This window comes from Mus musculus, chromosome 2, assembly GCF_000001635.26.
Source record: "Mus musculus strain C57BL/6J chromosome 2, GRCm38.p6 C57BL/6J".
Classification (NCBI taxonomy): Eukaryota; Metazoa; Chordata; class Mammalia; order Rodentia; family Muridae; genus Mus; species Mus musculus.
This window is the reverse complement of record NC_000068.7, coordinates 128,558,253-128,570,152: the sequence shown is the minus strand read 5'-3', so window position 1 is coordinate 128,570,152 and position 11,900 is coordinate 128,558,253.

The following is an 11,900-nucleotide window of genomic DNA, read 5'->3' as shown; positions in this document are numbered from 1 at the left end:
CATCTTTCGTGCCTGGCTTTTTTTACTTGCTGCTCTACCTTTGAGACTTGGCCATGTCCTCACGTGTTAGTAGTGGACCTCTGTTGACAGCTCTCTTAGTTAGGGTTTCCATTTCTGTGAGGAGACCCCATGACCAAAGCAACTCTTTAAAGAACAGCATTTAACTGGGGCTGACTTACAGGTTCAGAGATTTAGTCCATTATCATCAAGGTGGGAGCAAGGCAGCATCCAGAAAGGCATGGTGCAGGAGGAGCTGAGAGTTCTACATCTTGTTTTTATTGCATCCAGGAGAAGATTGGCTTCAAGGCAGCTAGGAGGAGGGTCTCAAAGTCCACCTCCAAAGTGACACACTTCCTCTAACAAAAACAAACTTACTCCTAACAGTCCCTCTCCCTGGGTCAAGCATATTCAAACCACCACAATGGCCACTGCCACATCTAGCTTTCCCTTCATAAGTTGGATATTTGATGTGTTTGCAGCTTGGAGCAGTTATGAATCAAGATACTATATGTATTTATATATGTTTATGTATGTACATATGTATTTATGTATATTTATGTATATGTGTTTATATATTACTAGGCCATATGAAGGCATACGTTTAAAATTTAAGTTTTCATAAATTTGTCTTTCAAGATTCCATTTGTATCAAAATGGACGACATTAGCCCAGAATGTGGCATCAGCTTTCCTGAAACCCATAGTGATTTACCTGTCTGGGGGTGTTTAGAGACTGTGCCACCTGGTTTTGTGTGTTAACTGGGCCCAAACTAGAGTCATCTGAAAGGGGGGAACTTAATAGAGAAAATGTCTCCAAAAGATCCAGATGTAAGGAATTTTCCTTATTAGTGATTGATGGAGGGCCCAGCCCGTGGTGGGTGGTTCCACTCCTAGGCTGGTGGTTCTGGATTTGGTAAGAAAGCAGGCTGAGCAAGCCATGGAAAGCAAGCCAGTAAGCAGCTCCCCTCCACAGCCTGTGCATCAGCTCCTGCCTCGAGGTTCCTTCACTTGCTTGAGCTCCTGTCCTGACTTTCTCCAACGATGAACAGCAATATGGAAGTATTTGCCGAATCAACCCCTTGCTTCCCCAGCTTGCTTTTTGGTCATGATTTTTTTTTTTTTTTTTTTTTTTTTGTCAAATCAGTGGTAACCCTGACTAAGACAGAGATGTCTTATAGGACCTCATAAGTAATTAAATTGCTTGGCCTTAGGGGAAAAGACATCTCAATGGATGCGATGACCCTTGTTTTGAACTCTAGGCTCTGTAAAGGCTTCCTGGAGGAAGGCACACCCATCCTGTTACTCTGTGTGTGTGTGTGTGTGTGTGTGTGTGTGTGTGTGTGTGTGTGTGTGTGACATTTCTCAAGTGTTCTTTGGGTCCTCAGTTTTATGTCCTTGCCTCTAGTGGCTGTTTCAAGTTCCACCCAGGTTGAGGCCAGAGGGGAACATATCTGTGGGGAGTGATTAATGGCAGAGTCATTTACAACATCCTGAATTGCTTAGTTCCCGACCTTTATCTCACGTGCTCCAAGGAATGGCTCCGTCAAGTTTAAATACAAGATAAAAGTTGAGGAGCCAGGAAGACCCCTGCTGAACACATGGAATGGGGCTCAATAGCGCTGTATCTCACACCTGGTAAAAACTGACACCCAATTAAAAGAAAAGTATTGGAGGAAAAATAGTTGTTGACATGGGCTTGGATTGAAACTTCTTGAAAGCTCTGTAGAGTCCACACATCCTTTGGGCAGTCCCTGAATCACTCTGTTGTACCTGGGGCGACAGTGATTCATAAGCGTGTGTCCTATTTAAAGTACAAGGTGGTTGCTTCTCCTAAAATCCTTTGGCTTCCTCCCCGGGAAATCACTTTAAGCTTACAAACCTCATGGCAGGAGTAGACTCCTGGCCCCCACTGCAGCCCTGGGTCATGTGATTTGTGGGATCAAAGGAGGTGGTTTACTCATCCCCGGGCAAGGTCAAGGGTAAAGTTCAGGTGAGGTTTACTCTGTCTAAGCCTGGATGTCGAGTGTTTTCATGTTTTTCATTCAGAGAAATGACTAGACACAAGAAAAACGGCCTATTGTAAGCTTCTAGCTCACACCTCACCTTTAAAAAAATCTGAGCATTCTGTCTTGGAGAACACGCTGAGAATCCCTGACACCCATTCAGCCGGCAGCACAGAACCCCAAACGTCAGGTGCTGGGTCTCCCTTGGGGTCGTGTGTGTGTGTGTGTGTGTGTGTGTGTGTGTGTGTGTGTGTGTGTGCCCGTGTGCAAGGCCAGCTATGAGGTATCACATATCTCTCTCCACATTTCTTTTTGAGGCAGGGTCTCCCATTGACCCTGGAACACATCAGTTTGGCTGAGAGTGGCCAACTAATTAGCTTTAGAGTTCCATCTGTCTGTCCGCTATTCCAGATATGGCATTGCAGATGTGTCTGCACCTGGCTTTTACATATACACAAGGGAAACAAACTCAGCCCCCGCCCCCATACATGCACAGCAGGTGCTGGGTCTCCCTTGGGGTCGTGTGTGTGTGTGTGTGTGTGTGTGTGTGTGTGTGTGTGTGTGTGCTAGCAACTGAGTCATCTCTTCAGCTCCTCCCTTGGGGTCAGCTCCTCGTTACCTTCCATTGCTCTTAGCAACCAACTGGGAACAAGGTCCTGGATAACTGACAATGAAGCTCAGCCTCTGTTAAACTTCAGTTTCGGACAACACTTTCAGAGACGGCAGTGTACAGTATGACCTAGTTTGTCCCACATCCCGCAGTCCCGGAGTTAATTCCAGAGTGTGAAACAGCATGCAGTACAAACCCAGGTTGCCCAATAAAGGACATGTCGGGAAACAGCATTATTTTTCTGATTTAAAGTAAGTAGGTCTGGAGGGCTCTGGGAAACAGTGGGATTTAGTTATAAAACGGCTATAATTGTGGGAGAGGCTTTGTATTTCAGTTTTGAAACACAATGAACAGTATATGCCACTTTGACGTGATTTACAGTTAGAGGAGGACTCTTTCTTCTAAGGATCGCTTCTCAATGCTCACGGGTGCCGTGAGACAGGGCCTTGGGTGAGCCTCACCTTCCCTTCAAATGACTCCTGCCACATGGAGCAGGAGGGTTTTTTAACAGAAGAGCATAGAGCCATGTTGTCCTCTTGTGAGAAACAGCAGGGACCGTTGGATACCCACAGGCCCCCTGCTGGCCACCCTGCTGGCAGACTTGCCTGGAGCTTCCTGCAGACATAAGGCTATCTGGGAACCTTGGCCACCCAGAGCACCCAGATGGGTGGCCCTCCTTTTTACCCCCACAACTCTCTTCAGCAGTGTCAACACTGTCAACTAGAAAGCCACTGTGTCCTGGATGGTGGACCAAACAGGAGGGAAACCAGGGTCGCTTTCTTGGCTATGCCTTGGATGGCTCTGTAAAGGCCAGACTCCAGATTTAAGACTCGCTGTAACCACGTGCTTTCAGAAGCCCCACCCCCACCCCCAGGCCTGGTCTAGCTCAGCTAAGCCCTTGTCCTAGGTCCCCAGGCTGTCACCTACTCCTCAGTTCACTCTGCAGCCATGACCCAGGTGGCTAAGCATGAGGTTACAGACTGGCTGGCCTTGACAAAGTTAAACTTTCTCTTTAAGCTAAGTGCGAAGGCCCAGGTGAGGCTGACTGGTAAAACATACGCAAGTGCCAGGCTGTGCCTGCGTGTTGGTTAGACTTTGTTCTCAGTTACTAAGTGAGTATTGTTTAATTTAGCAGTTTAATATTATGCTTTGTCAATTTGAAAGAACTGTCCTCCTTTTCAGGAAATAAAAAAAATAGTTTATTCTGAGCCAAAAGACTGACCAGTTTACAATGGTGAGACTGTTAGGTAGATGAGCTACAGCGGAGCAGGGGGTTGGGCAAGAATCTCTTCTAAAAGTCTCCGACATAGTCTTAGAGCGTTCTTAGCCTTCGGGCTGGGGGAGGGCAGAGTCCTGCTAAGCTCAGTGATACATTCTGAGGAGTCACCTGTTAGTCATGAGCATGTTAGGTCAGATCCAAAGTTAATTGGCCTAAGATAGCCCAGGGTAATACCAGCTCATAAGCTCCGTTTCACTTTTCCTGCTGTTCCTGCCAGCCAAGGTCAAGCTGTCTGCAGGACATATATACAGTGATGCTTGAGCCGGTGCCAAAGGCACTTTGTTACTAAACTCCGCCCCCAGCCTTAAGAATTCTTGCTCTAGACGCAGCTCCTCCCAGGAGTTTCAGCTCTGGTTTTGTTATGTAGCTCATCTTTATAGAGGCGTGGAGTTGAGTTGTTTGCTAATCTGTGCTTTGGTTACTAGCTTTTTTTGGACATGAAGTTATAACTTGCTAGAAGCTACCCAAGTTGTTAGCAAGGAGCCTAGGGCACGCTCAGAAAGAGGCCCTGCAAGCTGGCAATAAGGGAAATGTACAATTGCAGGAAGCTGTTGGAGCCATGCGTCGAGCATTGCCCAGGGGCTCCACGCAGGAACTCTTTAAACCTCCAAGTACAGAATCATCGTTGCATATGCTGTGTGCTGGTAATTACGACGCGGATCTGCCTGAAGTTGGGCACAATTTTTGTCAAGTTAAAAAGTGCACAGCGTTTACTACTACTTTACTACTTTGAATCCGTTAAATTTGTTTTTGACAATTTCTTGCAAGTTTGCAGTGCATACTGGCACTCTCCCCGCTACCCTCCACCACATCTGTCTATTTCCCCCAACATCAAATCTCTTTCTCACGTCTTGTGGATTCCTTTTGTTTTGTGACTCGCTCAGAACAACCAAGGCCTTCTGTGTGACCTTGACTTTGGAGCTATATTTTGGAGCCTGGTGGGCTGAGCAAAGGATACATAACTAAAGACAACGATTCCTCCTCTTCCACAGTCTATCAGTAGCCAATAGTTCACATAAAGGGGAGGGCCCAGGGAGCCCAATTCTCTGCTACGATTGATAGGGCAAGGGAAATAATTTCTTTCTGGTTGAAAAGATTCCCCAACCCTCATGGGTTTACTCTGGCATGGAACATGAACTAGGTTTTGTATGCATCGTAGCAAACTTAACTAGTCCTTCTCCCAGATGAACTGCAAACACTCCCAGAATCCTCCTGGCATTCTTTCATTTGTTAACTGTGCTTAGCACAGGTACAGGAGTCAGAGAGCCAAATCTTTCATGTTCTAAAAATGATGCTTTGACAGAAGAGGTTAAAAAATCCCCCCAACTTTTTAGAAGATTGTTAGATGATATAGACTATAGGCCAAAGACACAATGTGCATGCCTTGATTTTTAAGTTGCATCTCTCATGGAAGATTGTCCCAGTGGCGGGCATGGGGGTGGGGTGACAGTCATCTTGTCACTGCAGCTTTGGCTAGCTACTCTTGCCCTGTTCATTCGCCTCATGCATTCTCTTCATAAATTATTGAGAGACCTTACAAATGGACCCAGGAACAAGTAAGTTCTGACCCACTCTCTGTCCATATGTGCTCTGCTGAGGTTCACTCCCCACCTGCTTCTCTGTTCACCCTTTCTTCTCTGATTGCCCCTCAAGCCATTTCAGTTCTGCCCAGCCCAGGCTTTGCAAAGTGACCTGTCCCTACCACCCCAGGGCAATGCTGATCTGAAAATGTAGAAGGAAAAATCCCAGATAGTAGCAGTTCTTAAGTCTCTGATATCTTTAAACAGTTACAAATTTTAATTTTATTTATGTGTATATGTGTTTGCCTGCTTGTCTGTTTGTGTGCAGTGCCAGCAGAAGCCAGAAGGTGGCGGTGAATCACCTGGAACTGGAGTTAACAGGCAGTTGTTAACCACCATGTGGATGCTAGAAACCAAACCTAGGTCCAAGCCAGTGCTCGTAACTGCTGAGCCATCCCTCCAGCCTAAGTTTTAAATAACTTTTAAGTTCGTAATACTGTTAACAGCTTGAGAGTATTCCAAATTGCCAATCTCTTATTGTGCCTAATTTACAGATTAAAGCTCCTCAATGGCGCCTGTGTGTATTCACATATGTACGCATGCATTATATATATGTATGAATTCACACACACACACACACACACACACACACACACACAAATGCACCCTGGTTAGTTGTTTAGTGTGGCTAAAAATATTTACTGTATTTGGTACCAGCGACTTCCCCAGCCTCTTCTGGGTTCTTGTCTGTTCTTGTCTGAGTGTTCCCACTCCTCTACACACAACCTACATGGAGGTCGAAGATAATTTCTTATCTCTGAGAAACTTAGCCTTTCTCGTAGGGCTGAGCTGGGAGGCTTGTCTCCCTCAGCTGACCTCCTAGAGAACTGGAGGAAAAGGAGAGAAAGATTCCATGATAAGCATCATCCAGATGTTGGACACTGGAGAGAGAGAACTGACTGCCTTTCCCACACCACCCTAGAGTGAATGACTGGGTCGTACCTTTTTTTTTTTTTCTGGATGGAGAAGTCCACAGGTGCTTCACACGGTGCTCCAGTGACTTGGATCAATTTTGTACTTTGAAAGCACGTGTCTGGAGGAAGGGAGGTGACCCAGCGTCCCAGAACTTGCTTTGTCTTTAGTTCCTCAGGTCAAAAATTGGGAAAACTTTCTCTCCTAAGGACCTTCAGTTTTTGAATAATATTTTAAAAATAAAAGATAATTACATCATTCCTCCCCCTCCTTTTCTTCCCCCAGCCTCTCCCATTCTCTTTTCCCATTCAAGTTCATGGCCTCTTTATGATTGTTACACACACACACACACACACACACACACACACACACACACACACACACACGTACAAATGCAACCTGGTTAGTTTGTTTAGTGGGAGTGACTTGTATGTCTGCTTTTTTAGTGTTGACCACTTGGGGTTGGATAGCCACCTTGGCTGCTCCTATCTGGGTCAGGCTAATTCTCTCTCAGAAGTTTTTAATTGCCATAGCTGTTCATTTAGGAGTGAGGTCCTAAGTGATTTCCTGCACTTAGGGAAAGTGGTTCCTGAGGCTGGGGAGAAGGCTCAGTGGATAGAATGCCCGAATGCAAGTGTGAAACCTGACCTTAGATCCCTAGAGCCCAGATGAAGTCATACATCTGCGTGTATTCCTATGATGATATGGGAACTGAAGACAGGAGTATCCATTGGTAGTCCAGTTAGGTTGGTGTATGGAACAGCACACGAGAGACCCCGTCTCAAACAGTGTGGAGGATAAGAAACAACACTCAAGGTTATCATCTGACAGCCACACAAGCAATCACGGCACAAACCTGTACTCAACAAGAACACACAGACACACACGTGCACATGCATACACACACATGTACATCCACACACATAAGATTTTTAAAAGTGTTTTTTTTTTTAAACCATTAACCAAACGGTTAACAAATTACCTGTAAGGAAAATTGAAAGGAGGGAGTTTGGGCTTAGAGTCTGTCTCTGAGCTTTCATCCTTATATGTGTTTGGACATGGTTTAAGTTATCTGTGTGGACTTCAGAGGAGGAAGGGGAAGGAGGACTGTAGAGGAGGAAGGGGAAGGAGGACTGTGGAGGAGGAAGGGGAAGGAGGACTGTGGAGGAGGAAGAGGAAGGAGGACTGTGGAGGAGGAAGAGGAAGGAGGACTGTGGAGGAGGAAGGGGAAGGAGGACTGTGGAGGAGGAAGGGGAAGGAGGACTGTGGAGGAGGAAGAGGAAGGAGGACTGTGGAGGAGGAAGGGAAAGGAGGACTGTGGAGGAGGAAGGGGAAGGAGGACTGTGGAGGAGGAAGGGGAAGGAGGACTGTGGAGGAGGAAGAGGAAGGAGGACTGTGGAGGAGGAAGAGGAAGGAGGACTGTGGAGGAGGAAGGAGGACTGTGGAGGAGGAAGGGAAAGGAGGACTGTGGAGGAGGAAGAGGAAGGAGGACTGTGGAGGAGGAAGGGAAAGGAAGACTGTGGAGGAGGAAGAGGAAGACGGATTGTGGAGGAGGAAGAGGAAGGAGGACTGTGGAGGAGGAAGGAGGACTGTGGAGGAGGAAGAGGAAGAAGGATTGTGGAGGAGGAAGAGGAAGGAGGACTGTGGAGGAGGAAGGGAAAGGAGGACTGTGGAGGAGGAAGAGGAAGGAGGACTGTGGAGGAGGAAGAGGAAGGAGGACTGTGGAGGAGGAAGAGGAAGGAGGACTGTGGAGGAGGAAGGGGAAGGAGGACTGTGGAGGAGGAAGGGGAAGGAGGACTGTGGAGGAGGAAGGGGAAGGAGGACTGTGGAGGAGGAAGGGGAAGGAGGACTGTGAAGGAGGAAGAGGAAGGAGGACTGTGGAGGAAGGCTCCAGCACAGTCAGAGGAGTCACCTGAGCTTTATAGGCCTAGGACTGAGCTCAGACACAGTTGGTCTAGCTGATGAGTTACAGGCCAGGCACTCAAGGTCACAGACATGTTTTTTTTTGAGACAGGGTTTCACTGAGTAGCCCTAGCTGGTCATGAACTCACAGAGACTCAGCTGCTTCTGTCTCCCAAGTACTGGGATTAAAGGTGTGCTCCGTCATGTCAGGCAGGTTCACTGACTTTGAGTCTAGAGTGGGACTGTCCTTGTTCACTGTGAAGACAAAGGGACTCATGCAACATGCCACCGTGTGCAGACCCCTCTCTGTCTCAGTAACTTCTGTTCATTTGCCTTTTGTTTACTGATGCCTCTACCCTGAGCCACCTCTCAACTCTCTGCCCATCATGGTGCTTCTCTGGTGGGCACATGGGCCTGTTCATCTTGCTCACTCACTTCAGGGGATGACAGGACATTATCCTGGGAGGATGGAGGTGGGGCTGCGGTCCTGATAGGGTTCGAACTCTCCCTGGGTGTAGAGGATTCAGCGTCTTTTATGAGCTGTGACCAACACAACTGGACTGACTTCTTTCCCCGGCTCAACTCCTTCCCGCCATTCCCTTGGGTGTTTTTGAAATATGATTCAATGTTAAGAAGTCCTTTGAGCCTAGGCACCCACAGAGACTCTGCTAACATGAGTTTAATTTTGGCAGTGATTGTCTTGTGGTTACTCTGCCCCGAATCCAGACCACAGCAAGGGCCTGCCTCCCTCCCTAGCCACCACAAAGTGGGGAGTGGGGCTCAGGAACTAAAGGAGACTTTCCTCATCCCCATGAGAGAGAGACCATAGATCCTGGCAAGAGGTGGTGGCGGGTTGTATACCATGGGGACTCTGTCATAGCTGCCATCTGGATGGCTTCATGTGCTCAACGTTTTGCAAATGGCCCTTGCAAAGGTCACCACCATCCCAATTTTTTTGAACCCAGATAGTTCTGTGAACTAAGGGTTTGTTTCTTTTTTGCTTTATTTCAGCACATTCTTTCCACCTGTTTCCTGCTTCTGATCTAGCTATACATGAAGATGAATATTTGCAGATGAGTCCCAAGAGGCCCTATGTTGGAAACTGGATTCATTGAATAAGGTAGATCTTTAGGGCTCTTTGGCCAGCTAGTCCATCCTACTTGGTAACTTCCAGGTCAGTGGAAGTGCCTGACCTCCCAAAAGAGGTGATCACTGCCTGAGAAATGGTACCCAAGATTGTCCTATGGCATATATATATACCTACACACAGGCACGTGCATGCCTCCCCCAGCCCCACAGGCTGAAATGGGCACATAGCATCTCAGGGAAGATTGGTTGGTGCCTGGAGAAAGCAGAAGAAAGCGAAAAGCCAGGTGCAGCTTGTACAGGAGCATTGTTGGGCTGGAACTATATGGGAGCCCCATCAACCTCCTCGTTTCCAAGCTGGCTAGTGGTCACAGATGCGGCAGGAACTCCATGGAAGATGACCGAGTACAGGTCACGTGTGGTATCCTGTTCTGCCTCTCTTCCTGGAGGTGTCTGGGTACTGCCAATTCACCTGCTCAGAGAGGAGAAGGCAGAGTCCGAAGCCTGAGTTTCCCTTTGGGCATCAGACGCCTACATGCCAGACAGGAAGGGGAAAGTGGGGTTTAGGACAAATGCTGTGGTCCCAAGGTCTCCTCTTGGGGTGCCTGGACACCTGAGAGGATTGGGGGGTCCATGGTCCACGTTTCTCCTCAGGGCATCTGCACACTAGCCAGGAAGGGGAAAGAGGAGCTCTAAACCAGCAGGACCTGGAAGTCTGTGCGGAGTACTGGAGGGTCAGGCGAAGGGAAAAGGCCTTCTTCGGGAGGGAGCCTTAGTGTCATGGCTTGTTTAGATAACGGCTTCCCTGTGGTGATCTACTGAGGCAACTCACTGAGATGATCTTAGCTTACTCATATGTCTTTACTAGGGGTGGGTGTGAACACATAGACTTTATTTGGTGTGAACCAGGGATTATATACTTTCTTGGGGCAGGGTGTGAGAATATCTAGGAAGGGGAGGTTACTGGCTGAAGGCTAGGACTATCTAGATACTTCATTAGCATGGAGAAGGATTCCAGGTGCTATTCTCATGACTGAGTGCCCATGGTCCTCCCAGTTGGTGGTTGTGGTTCCATGTTCCAGAGCAGGCCTGAGGGGGGTGGGAGGGGGCAGCTCCACTCCTACCGCCTCAGATCTCTAAGATTCCTGGGGTTTTAGCACACCCCACAGCACCAGTTCTTATGCCCATCTGGTAGGGCAGTCCCATGTGCCCTACAGTCAGGGGCAGGCACAGGAGGATAAAAGGACTGGGGGCGGGGTGGAGGGGACAAGGTTTCTTATGCAGAACTTTGAGTTAGGGGTGAATGACCTAGTTTTTGGGGACTGGGACAGCTCATGAATCTTTTGAAGTAAAATTGAAGTAAAAAAGATTCATGAATCTTTTACTTCATAGATTTTAGATTTCATGCATCTCTTAGTCTTCTAGGCAAAAAGGTCTTGGGTGGACTTTGGGCAGAGTCTCTCACAGAACTAAGGACAGAGTGAGATGTAAAGCCAAGGTCTTTGTGTTTGAAAGGGTCCGTGTAGAAACTCATGGGTGAAGGCCCTCGCTCCCTCCAGCCTCAGAACCCAGACTTGCTCATGTAATATCTCTGTGGGATACACGAAGCTGAGCTTTAACTGCAGGGATCGATAGGGAGGTAGAAGACGGCATCTGCCTTTAACCCTGCCCTGAAGGAAGCCAAGGAGAACACGATTGGAAGGGACCAGTGCAAGATCTAAAGCCTCCCTTCCCTGGATCACCCTGAAGGAAACTCAGCGCTGAGCAGTACCCCACCCTCAGGCACCTACAGATCCCAAGGGTCTGGGTGACACAGTGCAGGTGTCCAGCAGTTAGAAGCCATCAACATGAATAAAGCTGTTTTTTTTAAAAAAAGGTATTTATCAAAAGAGCTTCATGGTATGATCATAGAATACAAACAGTAGAATGGTGGGCATGGCAGATTTTTATTATAAATACACAAAAATATATAGACTTTTAGAATGCTGCAATGGGGGGTTGAGATTAAAGAGACACACTAATGCCTTTACATGTCGTTTGTGCTCCTCCCAGACGTTCTCGGGACTCCTAAAATTCTGACCAATAGATAGTTAATGCATACATGTGCTGTCTCACTTTTGGGAATGTCTTAGCAACAAACCCCTCTCCCACTCCGAATACATGTGCTGGTCTGACTCACTCTCCCAATTTCCCCATTTTCTCTGCTGCCTCCTGACTCTGCTGAGTAGACCCCATCCCATGATTCCTGCCACGGCGATTTAATAATTTTTTTATCATTATGGACTTTGTTGGTATCATTTATTCTCCAGTTAATTTTCTATTTGAAAAATAGAAGAACTTATACCTAACAAGTATACATTTTTTTAAAAAATGGGTCACAAATCCACAATTCTGTGCCATCAAGCAGGGGTGTGAAATTTAAACTTCTTCGGCAACTTGACTGGATTTAGAATCACTTAAGAGACACACCTCCAGGCTCTCTGCTCCTCCCTGTTCCAGAGACAGCTGCATCTTCTCATTCAGTGACAG